We start from the raw sequence: 8,047 nt of genomic DNA on the forward strand, positions 1-8,047 counted from the left end.
GTTTTCACTTGCTCCAAACATAACTCACCTTGCCTAAAATCAGTCCTGCTGGCTAAGGAGAGGAGCCAAATCCGAGGGGTAGAGGCTCAAACTGGACATTTGCCCACGGCACAGGCGGTGGGTGGCAGCACCTCTGTGTAGGAATCGGTGATGCTGCTGCATTTGGGTGAGAAAATTCTCCATTAATGAGCTTTTTGCTTTTAAAAGATGAGCGTGAAGCTGAGTCTATAAATGGAATATAAATTAATGGGCCTGAAGACGCGTTCTTGTGCGAAGATTGTCTCTGGCAGAGCCAACGTCACCCCTTCCAAATTAGAACAGCTCCAAAACTGTGCTAAAAGCCGAACCAAATCTGCCTCAGGCTGGCAGCGATGTGCAATAACTCAGCAGAGTGCTGTTCCCAAGAGAAAACCAGCCCTGTCCTGCAAGGAAAGGAGAATCAGGTGTTTCAGGGAGCAGAAAACCAGGATGCTGACTGCTTGGAAGTCAGCAGTGCTGCTGACACATGCCCAAAAAACGTGTGGATGTGACGCCTGGGGATGTGGTTTAGTGGTGTGTTTGGCATTGCTGGGTTTAGGGTTGGACTTCGTGGACTTAGAGGGCATTTTCAATCTTAATGATGCTGTGACTCCCCAAGAACAAGAATTCCTCATCCCAAACCCTCCAGGATTACATCTAATGGTGGGATGGCAGGAAATGGGCACTGTCACAGTGCTGCCACCACAGCAGCGTCTCAGAGGGATCACAGCAGCTCCTTCCTCGGGCATTGTGGCAGGACATACCCCTCTCCCTCTCTCAAATCCAGCTGGAACATGCAAGAGATAACACAGGCTGGATGGAAAAACCCAGCAGGAGTTATCCTTGACACCAGAGAGTCTGARCCTCTGACCAGGAATGAACATCTTGGTGTGGAGGGYGGTTATGGAGAGAGGTGAGAGAAAATTATAACAATGACCAGTTTTTGTTACCAGGAATCAACATCTTGGAGTTCAGGGTAATTATGGAGAGAGATGCAAGAAATTGTAACAGYGWCCAAAGRCTCYGTTTTTRCTCTATAAAAGACACACAAAATTTCTAAAAGGCAGAAGCCTCACGCACACACACATTGGRAGGGTGTGAGAGCCTCTCCTCAAGGTTCAGATGCAGACTTTGAGTTACTTCTCTGGGWACTGAGGGAAAGGATTCCAATGAATGCCCCCATCCCTGACTGGATCGGGAAAATACACACAGAATCCTAAGCTGTCCTATTTCTTTATTGCATTTTAAACTGCTGYACTTAGTCTTCTAGCAGTTTCTTTTATTTTATTTCTGTGTAGTAGACAATTTGCCCCAAATTCCTCACTCTATTACTTTCTTGTGCCTGATAAACCATAATTAATTTGATATTAGACCTAATCAGCAATTATTAAAATAACTAGGGAACAAGACCGGGTCCTGGGGTGTTGGCCGCCCTGATAAAGCTCACTGCCGAGGAAAAAGGCAGAAATCCATCACAAAAGGCAAGAAATCCATCACAAAAAGCAGGAATCCATCACAAAAGGCAGAAATCCATCTAAGCTCCCATCTCCATTCGGAACAGGCATCACTTCCCGATCCSTCCCAGCAGGAATCCCTGCTAACTCCGCGCCTCGGGGGCACCGGGGAGCTGATGACCCTTTCGCAAGGCTTGGCAGGAGCTCCCCGGGTGCCCCGGTGCCGCGGATGAAGGACCGGGAGCGCTCCGTGCCCATCCCGCATCCCKCCGCCGGCACCACCCACGCTGCCCAGCCTGGCAAGCTGCAGGCGCCTGGGCGGCTTCCAAGAGCTGCCTATCTGCTCTTCGGCATCAGACMGGGCTGGAAATCATTTCTGGAGACAGGGAAGGAGCCGCTGCAGGCGRAGTTTTGGTGCATTAGATGCCCGGTGGAGCCCCGTGAGAGTCAGGAGCCAAATCAGTTCAAAGTCGAAGCTTGACGGACTTCTTTAGCTTTGTGGGAATTTTCACCGACCTGCRCTAGGAAAAGGGATCTTTTGGGARGTGATACAAGASTCAGGGTGGGCGAGAGAAGCCCCARATATTTGAGGTGCTGCAGAGAGGAACTTGCCCAGCACTATGTGAGATTTTGGAGATGAACAGAGATCGCTCCAGCCTAAAGCAGCACCCAGACCAGAAGAATCATCCCATGGAGGTAAGATCCTGTAGGGTAATTCCAGCAGCACAATGCCAGCCTTGGCAGCTTTTCCCTGGGGTTTGATCCAATGGGCCCATTCGAGTTCAGGACACAGACACTGCTGAGGTGACGTGTCACAAAGCACCCATCGCATTTGGGGTGGGTTTCTGCAAGTGAAGAAGCACTCAGTCCCTCCCTGATCCCTTCTGGCACACAGAAGAGAATTGACTTTGGCACCATTGGCTGCCAAAGCCTTGGAAGGCACAACAGCAATTCTGGCAGCTCCAAACCACACCTGGCGGGGAGCACAGTGCTCCAGAAATGCATCTGAAAGGGGTCTGCAAASACCCTTTCCCATTGCCATGATATCTTAAACGGATAACCCGACTTCCCCTATACATTCCCACAAAAACCAATGGGATTTTCCACAAACTGCTCTGGATTAATCCAGCTGATCTGGACCATTTGCCAGCCGTGGGTCTGGATGCAGGTGAGAGTTGCAGCGGGGCTGCCACCAGCACCTGCTGCCTCTCAAAAGCATCTCTGACTCCCAGGAGTCACGTTTCATCCCCATTTCCCCGAAAAATGGTTGCCATGGCAACAAAAACGGTTTGCATTTTTAAATGCTCCCTYAAGGACATCCATTAGGGAGGGTGGTGATGACGGGAAGAGCAGAGGGATGGACTGAGCACGCAGCCCCAGGTCTGGAGCAAGGCCAGGTGTCCATCCTGTAATTTGTGGATATTCTGGAGTGCAGTGGTCTCCTCTTCACACTCCCCCTTATGTGTGCATCGATGGAAGAGAAGATCCAGGCAGGAAAACTGTTACTGGCAGCTTGACACAATCAGGGAAAAAACAATCAGAGCCTCAGGAAAAAAAACAAAACAAAAAAACACCCAGAAACCAAAAAGACTTCTTTTCTCCAGAAGGTACTAAAACTGACTGCAYTGTTCTCATTGAAACGGGCAAGGATGCTCAGGCAGTGCTCGCCAAGTTTCCTTCTCAAAAAAGACTCTGGGAGAAAGTCCTCTGAGGGATAATTAGCCAGCTGACAGACAGGAAACAGGGATAAAAATAAGCGGAATATTTCCGCCGTGGAAGGAGATTATCCGCGAGATCTCTCGCCGTGACCGCGCAGTGACTGGCGCAGATTGGAGCGGCTCCCTGCTGCCTCTGGAGTGCGGGTTTGGATGGCACCACTGCAGGAGGGACAGCTCCCGGCCCACGGAATCATCACAGAATGTTTGGGGTGGGAGGGACCTTAAAACTCATGATTAACGTGCTCCTTGCAAGATCCCGGCTTCAGGMCAGGAAGAAAGGCTTTAAGAAATCACTTGTGGGACACCGTGATGGATGGGGGGACAAAATTCAGCAGCCAGCAAGTCTGAACCTGATATTTACCCTGCTGATTGTTTTTTAATTCTCACAGGGTCCTGAAAGCGTTTTGCTCAGGCGAGGATGGCTTTTCTACCCGTGGGGTGAAGGAAAACAGAGCAGATTGTCTGAGTGTCCATCCATGTGAACTCCAGCTGGAATTAATGACCTGCATCCCACCTGCCTGCCTTCCTCCCATGCTCATGGATGTTTCCCATCCTGGCAGCTTGGGAATTTTCTCCTGGCTCTCAAACCAAGCTGAGCTGGTGCAGAGAGGCTCTGTGGAACCACACCCTGCATACGTGGACCATACGGTCCCTGCCGAGGACGTGGTGGCTTTCTGTGCCAGAAGGGGTGGCTGCAATAATTGCAGGGGAGCACATGGACTTCAGGGGAGGCAGAGGGGAAAGACAGAGTGATTGGAAGGGCAGCTACGTGTTTTGGGGAGGAATAATTCAAAGGGGAGAGCTGGGTGTGGAGACGGTGCTGTTGAGAGTCACAGCGGGCCAAAGGGACCTGGCAGGGGACACTGACAGCAGGGGACACTGATGGCAGGGAAATCAGGGCCAGGCAGGGACAGACCTGTGGGACAGCTGAAGGTGCAGCAGGAAAAGCACAGCCCAGGCAGCAGAATTTGTTTGAAAGYGGCACAAGCACGACATAGGAAGGACATGGAGAGTCCAGGGGGAGCCACTGAAGTGCTCCAAAGGAYGGAGACCCTTTGTTGGGAGAGCTGGGGGTGCTCACCWGGAGAGGAGAAGGYTCCAGGGAGAGCTCAGAGCCCCTTCCAGCACCTAAAGGGGCTCCAGGAGAGCTGGAGAGGGACTGGGGACAAGGACTGGAGGGGCAGGACACAGGAAATGGGATCACACTACCAGAGGGCAGGGATGGATTGGGTATTGGGAAGGAATTTTTCCCTGGGATGGAATTCCCAGAGCAGCTGTGGCTGCCCCTGGATYCCTGGCAGTGYCCAAGGCCAGGCTGGACATTGGGGCTTGGGGCACCCTGGGACAGTGGAAGGTGTCCCTTGCCATGGGATGGGATTTAAGGTCCTTTCCACCCCCAATCATTCTGGGATTCCGTGATCTCCCAGCCTGACTGTGGAAGAGGCCGTGGTGGGATCTGTGGTTTGCAGTTTTGTTCCTGCCAGCAATCCTGTGCACTGAAGAACAGGGAATGTCCCCAAAAGACTGGTGACTTGCTGAAGATTTTTAATTGTTCACAGCTGTTTGTTCCCAGTTTTCCAGGCTCCTGTGGTTTGAATGTTTCCTTCTTGACCAGCAGTGCCGGTAACCACTCTTTTGGAAAATAAAAAAAAAAAAGTCCTTTTGAAAGGACTAAAGCAGAAATTCTCTGTGCTGAAGTGGCTTTGGAGCTGAGATTTACAACCCAAACAAGCAATGAGCTCTTGCTGTGGGCTGGGAGCTGTGGGGTTTGGCTCTGGAATGGGGGAGAAGTGAATTCCCTCCGCCAGTGAAATCGAGAAAGCAAACTCCATCCTTCAGCCCYCAAAAACCCCCCAGCCTCCAACCACACGTGTTCCTCGCTGCCCTGCTGCAAAGCTGCACATCTTCCCTCCTCCCACCCGCCGGCTGTCGCGGCTGCAGCTCCCAGAGCCTGCTCGGCACAGGATGCTCTTCCCCAAAAGAGCTGCCCACATACCCTCTCCTGCTCTCTCTCSGCTGCTGAGGAACGCTCTGACACCAAAGCTGCAGTTTTCCCAACCTCATGGAATCACTCAGGTTGGAAATGCCCTCTAAGATCGAGCCTTGTGCTGCCAAATCCATCACTAAACCTTGTTACCCCCAGGCTCTGATTTTTGCCTTTCATTCTCCATCTGCAAAGACAGAAGCACCCAAGCAAAAATTCTGCCAACTCATCAATTTTCTGCCTGTGTTAGCAACTCCGCACCAGGGATGTGGTGGAGGTGAAAGGGTTAAGGCAGGCCGGGGACAAAAGMAATGGATTTACTAAATGAAGCAGAAAATCCTATGCTTTTCTTCCCTGCCCTTGCTGGAAAACATTTGCCTCCTCTCCTCCCGGCTTCTATCAAAAGCCCTGCAGGAAATCAAACTGTTCCAATCTGTTTTTTTCTGGTTAAAATAGTTTCTAACAGGTCAAAACACCCTTGGGCCAGCAGCAACCTCTTCTTCTCCCTCCTTATCCTCGATAAACAATTTTTCCTCCTCCTGCCTGATCCATCTCAGGTTCTCCACTTTTAGAAATGCCCTCAAATGTAGCTGAGGCAGAGCAAAAGAGTGAGAGAATAWCCATGAGGAATTCCTCCATTCCCCGTTTTTCCCAGGATAAGGCAGAGCAAATGACCAGAGAATATCCATGAGGAATTCCTCCATTCCCTGTTTTCCGTTTTCCCAGGGTAGAGACAGAGCAAATGACCGGAGAATATTCATGAGGAATTCCTCCATTCCTCATTTTCTGTTCTCCCAGGGCTGAGACAGAGAAAAGCACCACAGAATATCCACAAGGAATTCCCCCRTTCCCTGTTTTCCCAGGGTTGAGGCAGAGCAAAGGACCAGAGAATACCCACGAAGAATTCCTCCATTCCCCATTTTCTCAGGGTTGAGACAGAGCAAATGACTGGAGAATATCCACGAGGAATTCCCCCGTTGCCCATTTTCTGTTTTCCCCAGGATGAGGCAGAGCAAATGACCAGAGAATATCCATGAGGAATTCCTCCCATTCCCCATTTTCGCAGGACAGAGACAGAGAAAAAGACCAGAGAATATCCATGAGGAATTTCTCCATTCCCCATTTTCTGTTCTCCCAGGGTTGAGACAGAGCAAACAAGTGAAGAATATCCACGAGGAATTCCTCCATTCCCCATTTTCATAGGCTTGAGGCAGAGCAAACAAGCGAAGAATATCCACGAGGAATTCCTCCATTCCCCGTTTTTCCCCATGTGCTCTGAAATTGCCATCTCCTGTGACTGCCAAGCTTTTCCCAGCTCTTGCAGGAAGAATGAAAAGTTGATTTCCAAGAAAAAGCAGCGGGATGCCTCCCTCCCTGAGCGCATTTTCCTGTGGAAAAGCAGCCATATGGCAGCGCTCACTGTGCTGGAATGACTCGGCTCCTGGCTCTCTTCCCCAAGGCTGCCCAACAGTGCCATTGCCACCAAGATGCCACCTGCCTGCCCGCCTGGCACRCCTGGAGCCACTCCCCGGGCTCCAGACTGGTGCTGGCAGCTCTGGAGGGCAGCAGCTCCTCCCCAAGCTCGGGTTTAGGGTGGTCTGGCGTGGTGTGACTACGTGGTGTCCCCTCCAGGTCACAGCTGCCACCATGCTTGGTAAACTGGATTTGGGGCCAGCTCCCCCTCCTCATTCTCATTTTTATATGAAAAAAAATTAAAAACAAAAATATAATAAATATAAAATACTATACTATAATAATATATAAATATATAGATATAGATATACTATTAATAAATATATACAATAAAAAGAAAAAAAACTATGCTATAATAATATATAGATATATAATTATAGATATAGTTACAGATATAGTTAGTTATAGATATAAATATAAATATAGTTATAAATATAAATATACATATACATACACATATAAATATAAATATATAAAATACTCTATTTCCTTACAATCTAATCTAATATAAATATAACATAATGTATTCTATTCTAATATAAATATAACATAACATAATGTAATATGACAAAGCAAATAAATATATAATAWATAAATTTCATCGTAACATATAAATAAATAAATAAAGAGTAACTATAATAAGATAAATAAATGCATAATAAAATAAWTTTTTTAATGACATAAAAATGTAAAAATAAATAAAAAGCAATGTATGGTAAAATAAATATATAATTAAAATAAATAAATAAAATTGGTAATGAAAATATTATATAATATCATATCATATCCCACCAGCAGAGCCACATGTGGAGCAGCTCGATCCAACGGGGATGTTCACAGACCTCAGCAGCTGGAAACAGCAGGAAAGGGGAGCCYGAAATGCTCTGAAAATAAATCCAAGCCCAGGAAACGCTGTGAGGGAAGGCAGGCAGGTGTTAAATCACAGCAGTGGGTATCTGCCTACAGATCTCGATCAAATCCAGGTTTCTGCTCCCCTATCAGAGAGAATAAATTGGGAAGCTGCTCATCATTACAGCCTGAGCAGGGTCTGGGAGGGCTGGCAGGGGAAAGCTCAGATTTCACMTGGGTGACTTAAACAGCAACGAGATTTCATATTAAAGAAAAAAAAATACATTTGGTATTAAATTTGGTAATAAAATCCATATAGTTGGGAGGTGAGGCTCACCTCGCTCCTGGGAAAGAAGACTCCCAGTGGGTTTATCTGCAGCTTGTTAGGAAAATTAATCCACAAACACCAGAGATTTATGTCCAAAAAGGAGACAGAGTCCCATAACTTTGTTTGAATAAAGGGAGAGGCCTTGGGACATTTCCATGGGGTCTCTCAAATTGTTGGAGGATGCAGCCCCCTTTTTATCCCAGTTTCCTGAATACATTTCCCT

Source organism: Malurus melanocephalus, unplaced genomic scaffold (assembly GCF_030028575.1).
Source record: "Malurus melanocephalus ecotype Western Australia unplaced genomic scaffold, MMel_1.1 scaffold_1096, whole genome shotgun sequence".
NCBI classification, from domain to species: Eukaryota; Metazoa; Chordata; class Aves; order Passeriformes; family Maluridae; genus Malurus; species Malurus melanocephalus.